At 34.1% G+C, this 18667-nt stretch overlaps 1 long non-coding RNA gene across 5 annotated transcripts in view; it reads right to left on the bottom strand.

The window, feature by feature from the left end:
- Positions 1-18667, bottom strand: part of LOC109453591 (uncharacterized) — an 878050-nt gene that overhangs the window by 295486 nt on the left and 563897 nt on the right. Inside the window, exon 5 of one of the 5 annotated variants that reach the window (XR_012496691.1) lies at positions 16747-16807. The exons of the other annotated variants lie outside the window; for them this stretch is intronic. This is a non-coding gene — a long non-coding RNA (uncharacterized LOC109453591). The remainder of the gene's footprint in view (positions 1-16746; positions 16808-18667) is intronic. 5 annotated transcript variants of the gene reach the window in all.

Genomic DNA, 18667 nt, shown 5'->3' with positions numbered 1-18667 from the left:
AAATGTGTATACTTTTTTTGTCACCCTCGGTATTTCATGAGTGCTTGAAAACAATGTGTGTTTTACTGTTGTTAGTAGGTGTGTTCTGTAAATATTGATTTGATCTTACTATGATCCTTATATTATTATGTAATATAATTCTCTGTTCTCAAAAGTTTTCTTTGCTCTTGAGTCTATTTTGTGTGATATTAATTGAGCCAGTATTGTTTTCTTTTGATTAATGTTTGCATTTTATACCTTTTCCCATCCTTTTACTTTCAACCTACCTAAAGCATTATATTTGAAGTGAGTTTCTTATATACAGCATATAGTTGGGTAATGCTTTTTTGTTTGTTTGTTTTATTGTTTCCCACTTTTGATTGGAGTTAATTTAATGTAATTATTGATAGGGTGTGGCTTAAATTTACCATTATTTTATTTTTTCCTGTTTGTTCTCCCTTTTTCTCTGTTTTCCTTTTGCTTCCTGTGAGTTACATGAATTTTTCAGAACTGAATTTTGATTATTTCTATGTCATTTTTGAGTGTATTCCTTTGTATAACTCTTTAGTATTTTTGCTTTTGCTTTGAGAGATAATTTACTATAAAAAGTTTGCTCTGTATAGTTTTTTAGTAGTTACCCTAGTATTATAACACATATTCGTAATTTATCACAGTCTATTGGTGTTACTGTTTCATCAAGTTGAGTGACGGTTAGAAATATGGTGCCTCTTTATATCCTTTCCCTCTCCTTTTATAATTGTCTTACTATTTCCTCTACATACATTTAGAACCACATTGCTATTATAATTTTGCTGCAAAAGCCATTTATTTAAAAAAAAACAAAACTGAAAACAGGAAGAAGAAGGAGAAGGAGGAGGAGGAAGAGGAGGAGGAAGAGGAGGAGGAGGAGGAGGAGGAAGAAGAAGAAGAAGAAGAAGAAGAAGAAGAAGAAGAAGAAGAAGAAGAAGAAGAAGAAAAGTCTATCATATTTACCCATATTTTTACTCTTCCTTCCTGATGCTACAGGATTTCTTCTTTCTGTTTGGACCACTATGTTTAATTATGCCTATGGTAGATCTGCTGGTAACAAATGCTCTCTTTTCTTCATCTGAGAATATTCTGTTTCCCTCCTGTATCCGGAAGCATGTTTTCACTGAGTATAGGTTCTGCATTGACACTGTTTTCTTTCAGTACCTGAAAACTATTGTGCCTCTTTCCCCTGATGTCAATAGTTTCTGATGATAAATCCACTGTCATTTATCTTGTTTTAGGTAAGGTGTCATCTTCTCTGACTACATTCAACATTTTTTGCCCTTTAGTTTTAGAAGTTTGATTATGATACGTCCTGGTGTGGCTTTCTTTGCATATATCTTAATTGAGATTCACTCAGCTTCTTGAATCTGAAGGTTTGTGACTTTTCCCAAATTTTGGAAATTTTCAGCTGTTATTTTTTAACTATTTTTTCAGTCCTATCTTTTTTCTCTCCTCCTTTGGGACTCGAATCACATACATTTTAGATATATTATGAGGGTCCCATCTCACAATTTCCTGAGGCTGTATTTTTTGTCTAATTTCTCTCTGTTGTTCAGTTTGGGTAATTTCTATGGTTCTATGTCAAGTTCATTGTGCTTCCCATTCTGCTGCTGAGTCCCTTGAGCTTTCATGTCTCAGTTCTAAAATTTCAATTTTTTTTTTTTATATTTTCTCTTTCTTTGCTGAGACTTTTTAATTTTTTCAAGTGTTTCAAGCATATTTGTAATTATTTATTGTTTTAATTATGGCTGCTTTAAAATTTTTGTCAGATAATTCCAACATCTGTGTCAATTTGGTGTTGGCTTCTGTTGGCTGTCATTACTTATTCAATTTGAATTGTTCCTTGTTCTTCATATGATAAGTGATTTTCAATTAAAATGAGGATCTTTTGTGTATTATATTATGAAACATTTAATGGTATTTAAATTTTGTTTTTAGTATCCCTCTGATATTGCTCCAGTGGCAGGAGTAAGTGGATATCCCAGTTCCCCACTAGGTTTCCACTGTTAGACACTGGTTGAGAGGGGCTAGTTTGCCTCATTATTGCCCCCACATGGCTTCCACTGATACTATGTGATGGTGACTTTGTGACTGCTGGGTGTTGGTGACAGTCCCCACTCTTCAACAGACTTCTTTGGACACCATCCTACTGAGCAGGTAAGGGAGTTTCCTGTTACTGCTGGTGGAGGTGGAAGTATAAGCTTCCCACGTGGTCTCTACTAACTATACAGAAAAAAAGTGCTCCCTACTGCTAGGCAGAGGATGAAAGTCTTCACTCTCCACTCAGCCTTGCTTGACACCACGTGGAGAGGAAAAGTGTTGGGGACCCTCATTACAGCCTGGTTACAGTATAAGTCTTGGTTCTGAATTTGACCCTGACTGCCAGGAGTGCAGCCATTGTTTTCTTTGATGTTTACGTGGAATATAACAGTTATTATCTAAAACTTTTCTGTCGTAGTAGGCTGCCCCTTTCCTGATATTTTGACTTGAGAGATTAGCTTTCTCTTGGGGCCTTTCTCCTTCGCCTTCTTTTGTCTTCATCTGTTAGCATTTCCAGGTTGCCAACTTCTCCAGGACCCTGTCTGGAATAAATGCAGCAAAAAGGAAAGCCAGGGACCTCACCACCATATTGTTCTTTGGGTTACAATTTCTCTGGGTTCATATGTTTCCTTTTCATGGCAGCCAAACTCTGTGCCTTCTGTCAGTGATTGATCGTGGATAGGAGTTTCCTGTCCTCCAATGAATGCAAATTTCTGCTTGGTGTCAATAAAGCATCTTGGATTCAAACCAGTTTCTAATCTCTGTCCTGGGAGTAGAGATGGTTTGCTTCTGCCCCTTTTCCAGAAGTACTGGATTTTTGTCTGTGTCTTAAGAAGGTGTGTACTTATTACCCCCCACCTCCTCAAAGATAGTGCACTTTGCTTCTTCACCCTTCCCAGAAGTAATGGAATTTTGCCTGATACCTGGTGACAAGAGTGCTTGCTGCACTTCTCCCAGCTTAAAGCATTTACTATGTGCTAGAGAGAGGTTGGAAAGATGTATGGCTTTGGCCCTGTGGCCTAGTATCAGCTGACCACTTCCTATATACTTATGCCATTGGGCAGAACTCTTTCCAGTTTCCTGTCCTGCCTCCAGTCTTTCTTTTGAACACCCAGTGTAAACCTTTAGAGAAAAACTTTTGAGTTAGTAGGAAATCCCATTGTGTCTGTGGCTCCTAGCTATTCTAAACTGGCTTGTTATTTCTCAGTAAGCCTCAAGAAATCATTAGCATTTTAGTTACTTTCTTCTTATCAACTTGAAAAATGACCACCTCTTTCTCCGGTACTCTGCAAACGATGAAGCAGTTTATATGTTCTACTTTTTCTTGGAAAATCTGGTCACTATTTGGGACTCAGTTTAATTGGTTGTCTTGCAACCTCAGTTCTCTGATGAGCTAAGAAAAAGTTGTGATTTTGGACATTATCTGTTTTTCTTTGTTTTTCAGTGCTAGGGTGGGGATGAAATTATTTTGCAACTTTCTATATACTAATCATAGGTGAAACCTCAAAGGTCTTTGCATGCCAGCTTTCTAAAGACAACGTGTGGATTTTAATAAGAACTGGATCCAAATTACAAAAGAACCATATATACCTTATTGTAATTACTGGATGCATATATGCAAATACAATAAATAATCTTAAGGCACAAATATAATATAACAAAGACGTTAATTACCAATATCCCCTACACAGATTATTAGTTTAATAATAGTGTTTATGATTGTGCTCTTTTATGGTTGGACTCCAGAGACATTTGCATCTATTGCCCTTGTGGGACTATAATATACCCACAACAGTTAGTTCCTTCTCACGGATGGTATTTTAAATGTTGAAAGTTCTCAGTTCCTTCTAACAATTCCACATATTACTTAGTCTCACAACGCTTAAATAATAAACGATAATTTTACTTGAATATCTAATTGTTACCATATAAAATATTCTAAAAATCTAAAAGATATCATTCTCTGTCAATATTTTCTACAAAATAACCACTACTTAAGATCCTCATGCTCTTTGTAGCAGCTGCAATGAGAAAATTGCGGTCTTTTTTTCCTTCAGATTTTAACTATGTTGTAGGCTGAGACAATTTTATTCCCATGACTCAAAAGTCCTTTTCTCTACAGTTGTTTACTGTGCCTTAATAATTCTATGTATCTCTTGGGTTATATAGTTTGCTATGGCTTTCTTTTATAGATGTTTTTGACTATTGATATGTACAGTACAAACAACACAAAACAAAACAAAACAAAACACTGCTTTTTTACTACGTGTCCTACAGATCAATGATTTAGGTTATTTGCTTTAAAGGATCTCCAGATTGAGAAACAGAAATAAAATAACTGCTCTATACTATAAATATGATGATTATGCTCTTAAGGCAGCGCTATCCCATAGAACTTTTAGTGATGATGAAAATATTTTATATCTGTGCCATCCAGTGCTGTAGCAACTCGTCATATGTGGACAATGATTGACACTACTGAGAAAATGACTTTTCAAATTTTGTTTTATTCTACATTTAATTTAAATAGCTACATGTAGCTAGTGGCGACTACGTTGAACAGCACAGTTACAAAGTAAATAAACACATTGGAGGAGATTATTATCCAGAGATTATTACTAAAATGAGTTTTGAATAGGGACTCTAATTTAGCTAGATGTACTTAGGGAAGGGACTCAAAGGTCCAGAGAAAGAATAGAAAGTTACAGAGGTGTGAGGGAGCATGCCAAGTTTGGATAACTTTGAGTTTTTCCAACATGGATCTGCTAGTAATATATTAGATGTGAAGGCACAGTGGGAGGTTGAAAGAAATGAAGGGGATGAAGGGCTTTTCCTGTCATACAGGCAAATTTAGATTTCATTCTGTTGGCATGAGAGGCTAATAAAGAATTTAAAAGAAAGCTGATATAATTGATGGGCATATTAAGAAGACTATCTTTTGAAATCAGATAGACCTAGTTAAAATTAAGTAAGGACTAGAATAATTGTATTATATAATAAATAAAATGATTTAAGTAGATTAAAGGAATGTCCATGCTATAGTTATACATCCAGGGAATACTTAAACGAACCAATCAAATTACTGACCATACACATAGACACACACACACACACACACACACACACACACACACACACACTAAATCCAAATCAAATGTAGAAATATTAAAGCCTACAGTACCTGGCCATCAATATTCTGACTATAAATGTATTTAAAAATTTAGCAAAAACGTTTTTTAAAAAGTGTTTCATAACATGCCATTAAAAATGTACACTTATCATATTGGAAACATATGAATACCTCAGTTTGAGCCCTGAATACTTTTTTCTACCTAATGTTTTTTAACTCATGTACTTTGACCTTGTGGTCACAAATGTATAGACTGATCCTGTGGCAGCTGTAATTGTAAGATTCTTTAGGTAAGATATTCATGCTACCTTAACAACAACAGCAACAACAACAAAAATAAAACTAAATACCGTTTACTGTCCATTTCAAAGTCTCCATTTAAATAAAAATAATATTTAATAAATGTTCATCATGTTCTGAAAATAATTCTATTCTTATTTGAGTTTTAATTTGGGTTTAGATTTTAATATCTCTCAAATTCTTTTTTGTATTCCTCTGATTGCCTAAACAGATGCTTAAATCATATTTACCATAATTAACCCACTTACTTTCCTTTGTTTTTGATTCTTTCTTATTAATAACTCCTCTGTACAGCTTATGGTTTCTACTAAATCTATTCATTGGCAGGGTGCATAGGATAATCATAGTCTTTGAAAAATGGAGCAATTGTTTTACATTATGAAATAACAAAAATAATTTGATTGATTTTCAGTAGTCAGGTTTTCAAAATACTTCAAAGTCATATTATATGCTTTTAATCAATTCAGTGAAAGGTTAATATTTTGAAATATAAAGGCTCCATATATTTCAACTATTATTTTGAATAATAGATACTCATTTCAAACAAAATGCATTTCAAATTTGTAGCATGTGGTAAGTATATTATGTGCTTTTTAAAGAAATATATTTAGAATTTAGAGTACAGAAACATTTTTAAAATAAAATACTAAACAAACTGAGAAATACACAAAAATGTACAAATCAAATAGTCAATTATTTTAAGTATATTAAGAATTAAAATGGAATATTCCATAATAGTTTTCATGCATGCATTCAAGTATACTAAACTGGCTCTCTCATGACATTATTTTAGAGCAGTATTACTTAGCAGGTGAGTGCATTTGATAATTAAAGACCTAAAAGCAGTCACTATAAAATAATTTCATGGTATTGTCCCTGGAGAGAGCATTATGTGCAAGTCTGGCTTGTTTACTATGTTCATTCATTCTCAGATACATTTGTTGTACACCCATGATACCTGAAAAGAGACTGGCCAAGAGACTGGTGTTTCGGTGAGTAGGCAGTAGACAGGAATAAACAGGTGAACAAAGCATGCTTCATGCCCTCAAAGTACAAAGTATTATTATTAATACTTACTGGTGATGAAACAAAGAGATGGTAAGTGCAAATGTGGTAAATAAAGAATGCAGCCAAAACTGACTTGTTAAATGCATTTCTTACAACATCATCAGAGTAGTTAACTTTTCATAGCTTTCTATTAAATTTTTCAAACTTTCTATTAAATGTTTACTATTTCTTTTCTGTGCACTACATTAAAAAAATTAGATATTTCTAATTTCCCACAGTAAACATCTTTTATTAAAACAATTCTAATACCTATCTTCACATACCAACTAATAAATCTACTATTATTATTGGCTTCATTTGTCTGATATTCCATTTTAAATATCAAATAATGATCCCTTTACTTAAAACAAAACAAAACAAAAACGAAAATAAACAAACAAAAAAACTGAAGGGATAAGAATCAAGCAATAATTGATCTTAGGGAAAATTAAAGAGGGTGATTTCAATTATGTAATCTGACATTAGGTATTCAAAATATTTTTAAAAAGAGAGCTTAATTATTTTGATGGACAACCATCTACTGCAATCAAGACTATCTTTATAACCAGTAGAGAGTTTGCAAGACAGTAAACATTTATTGAGCACATATGTTAGCAGAGTACTCCAGCTTTAACATATTTGTTGACTGATCCCTCTATTATATGTTCACAAGTTGTTTTAAAATAACTAGAAAAATTAAAACCTGTTTTTGAAACACTATAAAAGCTATTTTAGAAAGAAGTATACATTTTATACATGACATAGAAATTGCTTTCCAAGAAGAATCTTGCAGCCTGTATAGACAATGTCAGTCTTACTCTGAGAAGGTTGGTGAGTTCTTGTGGCTAAGAACTTTTCAAGTGAGATTTTCCAGTCATAATATGTTTTCCATACCGTAAATAGTGAGTGAAAATAGACACAGATTTTTCTGAGAGGTAATTTTACATTTTGCCACATATTTGTCACAACATTCCACCTTAAAATAATATTTCTGATTTCTTACCTTAACTGACCCATTAATAGTCTTCCTCCCAATTTCATGCTTCAGTGTGATCACTAACAAAACAGTCTACATTTCCTAGCTGGGAGATAATAACATTTCTGAATGACCTAAAATCCTTTGGAATCGTACTCTACCTGATTTTCAAGGGTGTTTAATCCATTTGTATGCTCCAAATTTTCTATTTGAATTTGCATCAGGTCATGTAGTATCAGTTTCTTCTGTGTCACCGATGTAGCAATAACTTTATATAATGTGACACTGTGTAATGCACAGTTTTAAAAGCCCCTTTTCTTCTACAAGAGTGGCATCTATCAAATGCTGCATTTGTCCTACACCACTGACCTACTTAATGGGTGTGGGCACTAAATAAAAAATACCAAGCTAGTTTTGCCTATTCAGTATAAGGCTACAAACTGATCTTCCTAAATACCTGCACCATTTTATTCTATGAATGTATTTTTATTATATAAAATTAAATAGAAGGTAATACATCAAAACAATAAGAAATAAATTACTAAAGTTTCTTTTTTTTCTCCCCTCCCACCTATGGGAATTGTCAGTTTGGAATGTGAGAAAGCAATATTACTATCATTGAATTTCATTTATACACTCACTTGAGCAGTTGAATACTGGGGTGGGAAATTTATTCCTGCCTGGAATTTGGTTGGCAAAAGATAGTGAATTCTGTCTTTAAGGCCATACTTCTATATTATTTTCTAGATTAGGGATTGGCAAAGAATGGTTCATGGACCAAATCTGGCCCCCATTCTGGTTTTGCAAGTAAAAGTTTATTAGAACACAGCCACAGCATTTTCTTTTTCATGTTGTCTATGGCTTCTTTCGGCTACAAAGGCAGAACTCAGTAGTTGTCACAAAGACTGTACGCCCCACTACATCTCTCCCCGCCCTCTACCCCCCAACCATTTATTCTCTGGCCCTTTACAGAAAACGTTTGCCAACCTCTGTTCTAAATTATTTATGAATTGTGACTTGTTCATTATATGTTATTAAAACAGACACTATCAAAAGAATCATTTGCCAAAATTTTAAAAAAGTAAATATGTTGAAACACTGAAACAAGTTTCCATGTAAGCACTAGGAAACAGTCATAGTTCACAGCAGGACGAGTTTTTGTTTCTTATTTAGTACAATGTCCCATTGCTTCTTATGAGGAAAGCAAGCATTTGGAAAGAACAATCCACCCACTTCTAAGGAAAGTTAGTAAGGCAATTGGGCTAGAAGAAACATGCCCTGAGTAATGAGACATGTGTGCTTCTAGTCTAATAAAGGAAGTCTTCAAAAAACAAAAAAACCTTAAAGAGGAGTAAGTTTGACTCTTAGAAAACGATCAAAGACTATGTCTAACACACTGAACTACACACTGTAGTTCCCAATGATGACTTCCCTATTCAACAAACTGATAGCCTACTCTGCGTTGGACCCTATAACAGAGTCCAGAATTGATTTTATATTGCTATAGCAACATCTTTATGCTCTCTTTCCTAACTACATTGGGTGGGGAATTTCCAGCTTCTTTCTGTCAAAAGAGCATCTCTGAAAAGAGTTATAGACTATGACATGACATTGGGCTAGGTGACAGATGGGAAATCAGTAGAAGGCAGAGAATAAGTTTAAGAGCAGCCTACAGTGAGGATTACATATACAACCCAGCAATGGATGATGGTGAATAGATCCCATGGAATGGACCTTTGCCAGTGGAAGTACAGTGTGTTAATAGGCAGTAGATACCAAAATCTAGAACTGTGTATGGTTTGATGTGGAAATGGACTTTTCCTTCGTTGTTTTCTGATGATGTCTAAATGCCATTTTTTAACATTTCTATTAGAGGAAGAATATGCTCTATAAGCATCAGTATTTGCTCTCCTGGGAGAAACACTCAGACACAGCTATTAAAGATCTCTCACTATGGCTAACTAGCACCCAATTACAAAAGCCACTTCTAGGTGACACTGGCCATCTAGTACAAGGGTGATTGTGACCAATTTGATTATCTTCTGTCTCTTTAAAAAAATAAAGTAACCTAGGTGTTCATTTATAGATAGATGAATGGATAAAGAAGATACACACACACATATATATAATGGAATATTACTCAGTGATAAAAAGAATGAAATCCTGCCATTTGTGATAACATGGATAGACCTAGAGGGTATTATGTTAAGTGAAATAAGTCAGACAGAGAAAGACAAATACTGCATGATTTGACTTATATGTGGAATCTTTAAAAAAATAGAACAAAACAAATGAACAAGTAAAACAAAACAAAAACAGACTCAACAGAGAACAAACTGATGGTGGCTAGAGGGGTGGGGGGTAGAGGAAAGGATGAAAAAAATAAAGGGGAATATAATCAATAATAGTGTGATAACCTGGCACAGAGACAGATAGTTACTACTTAGTTTGGTGATCACATTGCAACGTATGTAAATGTCAAATCACTATGTTCTACACCTGAAACTAATACAATATTGTATACCAATTATATTTTAATAGAAACATATTGTCTTTAAAGAAAACATGACCTCACAAGAATGTTAGCCAAATCCCCACTTCTATCCATCCCTAACCATATCAGGCTGAGAGCAGCTATCTTGCTTTCACCTTTACTGACTACAAACCATTTGCTGAAGCTTTTGCCAACTTGCCTGATCCTTCCTGTCCATCTAGGAAATGCCATGTGCTTGAGTGCTGCTTCAAGCTGTTCAGAATCTCCTGGAAACACACAGCTTCCATTGCCTGAAGACCCACCTATGTGTCTCTGCTAATCTAATTAGGATTCTTGAATTCTGTGTTTTATATCCTCAAAGGAAGCTGGCTTCCACGAGGACTCAGTTGTGGTTAGTGCTTATCCTCTGTTTTTTTTGTTTTGTTTTGTTTTGTTTCCTTTTCTGCAATTACCAATCTATCAACCACTAGGGTTCTGGAAAGATATTTTACTAAACATGTTAGGGTGATGACATTGCATGGAAAAATCCCCTTTTTCCCAGATAATACCCAATTTATCCTGAATGAGTGTTCAGAATAAACTGAATGTCTTGAAATTGTTTTGGAAATTGGAAATATGATTTATGTTTCTCCTCCTTTCTTAGCTTATACTGTACTTAAATTAAATTTCATATGTATTTTTCCTTGTATTACTTTGTCCTTTTTTGTTTGTTGTGTTTTGTTTTGACATCTATATTGGTGGTTTTGAGTGCTTCCATCATAGCCTTACCAAATGCCTTGGCATAAAATTCACTGGCCTTCACTTATAGTTGCCTGCTTGTACCTTTCCCACTCCTGAGGTTTTGTTCCACTCCCTGAGGCTCTCCAGCTTCATTAGGATTTAGTTATCTCCATTAGAAACTTCCATTGATGCCAGAACCAATAATCAGCCAGGATATGCTGATAACATGGAGGTGGGAAGAGGCCTCAGTAAGTACTTGACTATCACCTCTGTTACCAACCTAAGACACACTTGGGGTTCTGCCTCTGGCTCACTCTTTCCCTTGAAACACTTTCAGTTTTGTTCTGATTATAATATACGTAATCCACTGTCAATAATATACTTTGTTAGGTGATTAATCAGTTGTTTAAATTGAAATAGGAACTGAAATGCTCACATACTTTCAGAAATTGTTACTTGAGTGCATACAGTTACCTAATGCCTTCTGTGATTTTCCTTTGTTGAATTAACAAGGCCTGGGGAAAAAAATCAGTTATTAAATTTGACTGCGTCTGGGACCTTTCAGGACATTACAGAGTCTCAACCTAGATTTGAAGTCAACAAGGGATAGTTTATGCATTAAATTCCCTTTATGTTCTGCTATCCGTTCTATTACTTTAATCTGGGTATGGGACTAGGTACGCAACAAAAGTATTATGTACGTTCATACAATCTTGAGACCAATCTCTTTGTGTACTTTCATCAAATTTAAATGACACACTTAAAAAGAGTGTCTTTTGGGTATCCTACCAGACGTATACAAGGCACTATATTAAAAACAAATAATTAAAGAGTCTATTCAGCGGTGTTCCTCAAGTGTATTCTACTTACATAATATGTAGCTGAAGAAGCTCTCAGAAAACTCAGTTGTTTCTGCAGGAAACATCCAGAATTTTAAACCCTCTAAAAGTAGCTTTCTGGAGTAGTAGCTCTCATGGGCCACCTAATCAATCCTTTTATCTTAAATGCTAGATAACTAGACCTCTGGAATCGGACAGCCATGGAGACTGCACGCGTTTGTGTGCATGCATTTCCCAGAAACAAAGGTTTTCTTTTTTTAAAAGTGTTTGATCATGAAAGTCTATCAATCCTATCTAACCTTTTTAAAGTCTGTATAAATCATATTGATACTTTTGATCAAAATGGCAAAACGGCAGAATAAAGTGGAGTTGTACTACTAACTACACTCGGTGCTTCAGGGATTTCCTGGGAGTTAGACTGGAGACCGGTAACAACACTAAAGGAACAAGAGGATTGGTACCCTCCTTCTGGGGAAGACAATGAAGAGTGCTAGACCTTCTCCCAGGTAGTAGGCACCACAACGCAGACTCCACAGAACACATCAGGTGATGGCTTTTGGACAATGTGGGCTTATACACATTGTCGGCAGCAGTCAAGAGAAGACTGTTTTTTCAAGATTACATTTAGTGTGGGCAAAAGATGAATGGACCACACACAATCATGCCACAACATGCCCTGGCAGTCTTTAGATAATGCGGTTGCCAACTCTATGAGGTACTTACCAGGGAATCACTTAGGCCTATAGGAGACTTGAGTCATAATTGTGATTGTTACCAACTATTGACTTGGGATAATGTTCTATTCCTAAATAACATTGATGAAAATGATTAAGTATTTTTAACAAAAATATAATTTAAATTTAAATTATTCTTTAAATGTTAATGACATTGAAATGAGCTTTTTAAAACTGTATATTTTGCAGTATCTCTACTGTCTGCCAGTAAGATATTTATAAATGAGATAATGCATTTGAAACGATTTGTTAAACTGAAAAGCATTTTAAAGCTATGAGAGTCTTTTAGTCACTTTTAAAAAAAAATATTAGATTTCCCATCATACTATGGCTTGGCCTCCTGTATATTTACTGGTATGTTTAATGTATTTGATGAGCCGAACATATGACCTAATTGATAGAGTGATTGTGCTATCATGTTGGATTCTTAAAATGGATTACGGGTGAAAGGGAGAGGCACTTTATTGCATCAGTCATACTCCTCGCAGGAAGCTGGTGGCCCAACAGAATAATTGACAAAAGTTTAAAGAAGGGCTCAACAAGTTTAATGAAACTAGCTATAGGAGATAATGTACTCTCTGGCTAATAGTGGTGAGTTGTTGTCACCCCAGGTCTGAAGGGCAAGGGGAGGAAGCAGGTATTAGACCTAAGGGAGAGAGTTACAGAGAGATTTGGCAGAGAAATGTATCTACTGTCATGTTTGAAAGGATGTCATGAGAGTAAAACCCCAATCTCCCTCATCTTCTACCCTCCAATCTTTTGCCTGTATTACTATCTGTTACACCCACTCTTAGGCCAGAGAGCAGGAATTAATGAAGTTCATAAATGTCAGCCTCTAGAAGTACTGAGCAGGGTGGATATGGCAGGGAAAACAAAGAATATAAAAAACTTAGAGAGAACTAAACTCAGAATTAAATGAATTTGTGAAATAACTTTTCTCTGTTAAATATGAAAGTGTGTTAAAAAATGAACTTAATTGACATGGATGAGGTTCCCCCACTTATTCAGCAAAACTTTAATGAACACCTATTATGTGCTCTGCTTTGTGCTAGGAACTCAGTAAAATAATTTGATGTGATTCCTCTCCTCATGGATTTTATCATTTCATCTGAAATATAAATGTTAAAAATCAACTATCACAACCGTGTGCTATTAAAGAGGAAATCAAAGAGATGGAAGACAAAGGAAGAGAGTAGACTTCTACTAGGAAATACAATATAAGGCAAGTGTTAAGGGAAGATAGGAATTAGACAAGTGGACAATGAGCAAGTGGAAGAAGTGACTGCACAGTTAAAGCAAGTAGAGCATGAAAAGATACAGCACTTGGATTCAGGAAACTGGAACTTTTCAATTTTGCTGGAAGGAAGGAAAAACCTAGGGCCAACAAATTTTGCCTGGATCAGTGAGGTACTTTATTTGATATGTTAACAGTTGTGTTTTATCCTGAAATGAATGAGGAGCCATTTTAAGCAAAGGAAGAATTTTAAGCAAAGGGAAAACCTGACAGATTTGTGTTTGAGAAATATAATTATGTCAGGTATATGGAAGATACCAGGGAAGGGTGAGACACTGACGAGCAATGAAGAGAGTACTACAAAATCCAGGACAAAAGTGCCAAGGGCTTTGTACTAATCCAAGTTCTCCAGAGAAACAGAACCAGTAGCATATAATCTGCAGTTGACAAGCTGGAGACCCAGACGAGTCCAAAGGCCAGTAGACTGGAGACTCAGGAGGAGCCAATGTTTCAGTTTGAGTCCAAAGGCAGGAAAAAACTGGAGTTAGTTTAAAGGCAGCCAGGGAGGAGAAACTACCTCTTACTACTGGGAGGTTTGACCTTTTTGTTCTATTCAGGCCTTCAACTGACTGGATGGGGCCCACCCACATCAGGGATGGAAATCTGCTTTACTCAGCCTACTGATCCAATTGTTAATCTCCTCCAGAAACACCCTTACAGACAAACCCAGAATAAAGTTTGACCAAAAATCCAGGCCCCTCTTTGTCCAGTCAAAGTGACATGCAAAACTGACCATCACAGTCTTGAAATCAGAAACAATGACAATAATGGAAAGAGTATATGTAATAGAAATTGGAAATCAAATTCTATTTGATCTCTATAGCTCTCAGAATTGAGGGTCAATCCTGATGCCTAAACACCTGTCCTGCATGCCTGAGTAAAGTTCGATGTCACTAACCACACATGAGTTACATCTGAAGAAGGGTAATATAGCAGCGATTCAGGTTTGGAAAGGTTGAGGTAGCACCTGTGAAGGCAAACCAGCATACGCGAGAGAAGTTTGCACTACAATAAAAATGGGTTATATGGTCATTACCAACATTCAGATTTACAACTTTCATATTAGTAATTATTACTGTAGCCAAATTATAACCACTTAATGTAGGCTTTTTTCACATGATCAAATATAAGAAAATTTAGAGCATTAAGGTGATCTGCATTTCCCTTTGAAAAAGAATAAGTAAAATAAAAGGTCCATTTACACTATATATGTAGATTCATTATATCTTCAAGATTAATATGTTGGCATTGAAGAATTTTAGTTCCATATTTTTATTTAATATTTTTGTCAGATGTTATGATTTTCTAATTTTCTTTATCTTTTCAATTTTCTATATATGTTTCGAAACAATAGTAATAACATTGTTTACTTTGAAAAAAATTAATTCAGGTAAATAGCTGTTCAATAAAGGGTTAGAAATAATCCTACCATTAAATTGCCTTTGTTCTAAACTTTTTCTGCATAGATAGCATTTTCATAACTCTGGACTTTGGTACATATAAAATTAACATATTTTTAACATATCAAATTATGTATTTATTAATCACAAACAAAAATTACCTAGTTAATTGTGTGTAGAATTCTATGAGAATTTATGCTGTGTGATTGTATCAAAAAATGTATATGTTCAATGTCATTTGCAAAAATATCATTTTCAATAGCCATTGCTTATTCTACACTTAACTTTAAAACATAATGTAACTCTAAGGCTCTACAGCTGCCTTCAATTTATCCTTATTCTTCAGCTTCCACTCAAGTTCATCTCCTCTGTGGAGTCTGTTCTGGTTCCTATAGAAATTGCCAAACACTCTTGTTTCTAAACTTCTCTAGAACATGAACCATACAAGAAATGTATCATCTTCACTTATAGTTCCTTGTGTTTGTTTCAATTTTAACCCTGAAAGCAGATGGTAATCTCTTTGAGATAACGGGCCCATCTCGCACTTTAAGGGTCATAGCCCCTAGCAACCATGTTAATTACACATTTTTTGTCTTCTCTATGTTGGTAGATTTATTTATCCTGAGGTCTACATAGGAAAGACTGAAAGCAAGGAAATAAGATAATATTCCATACAAATTATTGCCAGATAACTTAAAAATGGAGCAGCAAGTTAAACTTATTGGACACCTCACAATTTTATATGAGAAAATAAATAATCTTAGTCAACATCTCAGATCTTAGATTTGCATAATATGTGGCAAATTTTGAGGAGAATCATGACTTTTAACTTTGGATTATGATTGAAATGCATGGTGTGACTATCAATGTGGAAATCATTTAAAAATATAAATTGTATAAATGAAGTCAATGTCCTTATTGTTGAAAAGTTAAAAATATTATTTTCAGCAAAAAAACAATAAGCCCTCAACCACACCAAATTTTTTCCTATTAAAAAACAATGAATGAGCTTATGTACAACTAATAAACCTGTTTTTCCATTCTTTTACTTCCTTTTTAGCTTTCTTAGGATATTTCTGTGCTTATATATTTCCATAGATACTCATTTCTAAACATAAAGCATCTGTGTTTTCCTAAATTCATTACAACGTAAAGTTCTATAAATTGAATTCCACTTTTTGGTTCTCTTCAATAGGAAAACAACAAAAACAAAAAATCTGTTTGAAAGGATTTAAAGTTAAGAATTAATCCAGGTCCAGTAAACCAACGTTACTGCTTCCTGGTGTGTAAACAGCTTCAGCTTTACCAGACTGATACTTTACATCCATAGATATGAATGTCAATCAATGATTTAAATCTCTCTGTGGAACACATCTAAATTCCATTGAAATTTAAGAAAGATAATTTATTTCTCATGTGTTGATATTTTAAAGCACAAATTTTTCATTTAAAAATAGGTATTTTGTCCTTAATTCTTCTAGAATATTCTAGAATCCTGTCTCAGATAAAATTTTAGGGTAAAACAAACTTTTGTTATTTTTTCACATACCAACTGATTTATTGTTGCTTATAGAAATATTTTACAGAAATATTATTTTCAAATAGGTTACATAATGCAGTGTAAAATTTAAATACAAATATCTAGATAGGATTAGGTACCCTATTCCATTCCCACAGTCTCCATTTATTATTAATCATTAATTCATCTAACTAACCCTTACTAACTTGCCAAAGTTATACAGAAAAAAAATCAAGCTCACCTTAACTGGAAAGACCCCATTTATCTTTCCAATATTCCCTGCTTTCTTTCTCCCTCCTTACCTGCAACAATGATAGAGAGAGAAAAAAAAAATTATATCACAGTGTGATGCTGCTGGTGTGTATAAAAAAAACCCTTAACAGTCATTTTCCCATCAGTAGTTTCCCTGCTGGCCAGCTTCTAAATCTCCCTACTCCCCTTCTCCTCAGGTAGCTGACTGTTAGATGTTTACTGATTAATTTGCATCAAATGTTCTCCTAGCAACCAAGCTAGGATTGGATTAGGTAAAAGACTTTTCTGTTAAAGAAGCTTATAATTTCTAAACACCATAAACAGAAACTAACAGTCTTTAAGCAGCTGTAATGTGATTCCCTTAGATGTTTAAAATAAATTTCAGCCAATTGCCTTTAATTGTTGCTTTTACTTAGGAAAATTAGCCATTTTTCCATTTAAAAATTTGCATTTGTGGACACACCCATTTATAACACAGTTATCTTGACAGTAGAGGAATATATATTATTTTAAATAAATCCACAGAGAATTCATGTCATTTTGTAATTGTTAGTACATGATGTAGAAAACGAATAGGTCTTGTTCTAATGGCCAGTTTAATTATATAAAGAACAGTAAATTTTCTTATAAAACATTGTAATTAATTTTCATGTTCTCAACAAAATAATATGAAATCCAAAAGTTTCAATTATGATATGCTTTACTGGAAAGTTAATGTACATATATTCCTTTACTTCTCAAATAGTGTTACTGTGTCATCAATTATGTGTAAATCCCAATAGTAATTTTTAATATTAAAGTATTATTTGATGGAAAGAGCAGACATAAGAGAAAAATATAACACCTATAATAAGTCATCTCTAATAACATTAAACAATCTGGCCCATAGTACGCAAATTATCTTAGCAGGTTTTTGAAAAAGAGGAGAAAATATTTTATTATGACCCGTTAAGATTCTAATTTAGTGGAGAACAATACCAGAGAAGAAAGTAAGATTTTTAGTAATATCAATAATAGTTATTAGGTTATTAAGATTAAAAGTGATATTCTTGAGGCAGTGAAACATTTTATGATTTAAAAAAATTAATATTAAAAATATAAACCTGTAGTTTAATCATTTGATAAAGATAATAGAATATTTTCCCTGAGGTAAGAATAAAGCAGCAAATCTTTCATAAGAAAATATATTACCAATTCAGTTATGATGACTATTACACCTAGAATATTGGAAGAGTACGATTTCTGCAATTTTTCGTTTTTTACTAATAGTTTATTGTTTTCTATGTAGGTACTTCTTAAACTTTACATGTGCCTTTAAGATATCTAAATTGTAAACACTATCTACTTATTTCAAGACTTTTTAGTTTGGTAGAATATTAAGAATCTAATTCAAACTTTAGAAATTTCAGCTGCAGATACTGTAACTTTTAAGCATCTTGATAGATCATTGCCAAGACAAGGTATTATTTACTTTAAGGTTGTAGAGACAGAGGAACTCATATCTATTCCAGATACACTGCAAGGCTTTTTGATAGAATACCTCACGTAATCTTCTCCAAAAGAGTTGAGACAGATATTATTATCCCCAAATTATAAATCCTGTCTGATTTAGAAATGGTAAATAGCTTGCCACAGATCATAGAGTAAGGCAAAGCTCAGCTGAAACTCATGACTGTGGGGCCCCCAACCTGACACATTTTCACTACATCCAACTGCCTCCTATAATTATGGAAGTGAAATGATTCTTCACCTTTCAAGTACCTGGCACTTTGTGGATGCTCAAGTTTCTCAAACTATTCACCCTGATCTGGCCTGGACTTTAAAATAACTATCTTCTTCTCTCTGATGGCTTATCAAAACTTTCACCATTTTCAGATAGCAGTGACAAAAGAATAAAGTAAACTACACAG

This window comes from Rhinolophus sinicus, linkage group LG05 (assembly GCF_036562045.2).
Source record: "Rhinolophus sinicus isolate RSC01 linkage group LG05, ASM3656204v1, whole genome shotgun sequence".
Taxonomy (NCBI): domain Eukaryota; kingdom Metazoa; phylum Chordata; class Mammalia; order Chiroptera; family Rhinolophidae; genus Rhinolophus; species Rhinolophus sinicus.
The sequence above is the reverse complement of the archived record's forward strand: the minus strand, read 5'-3'. Positions and strand labels throughout refer to the sequence as shown.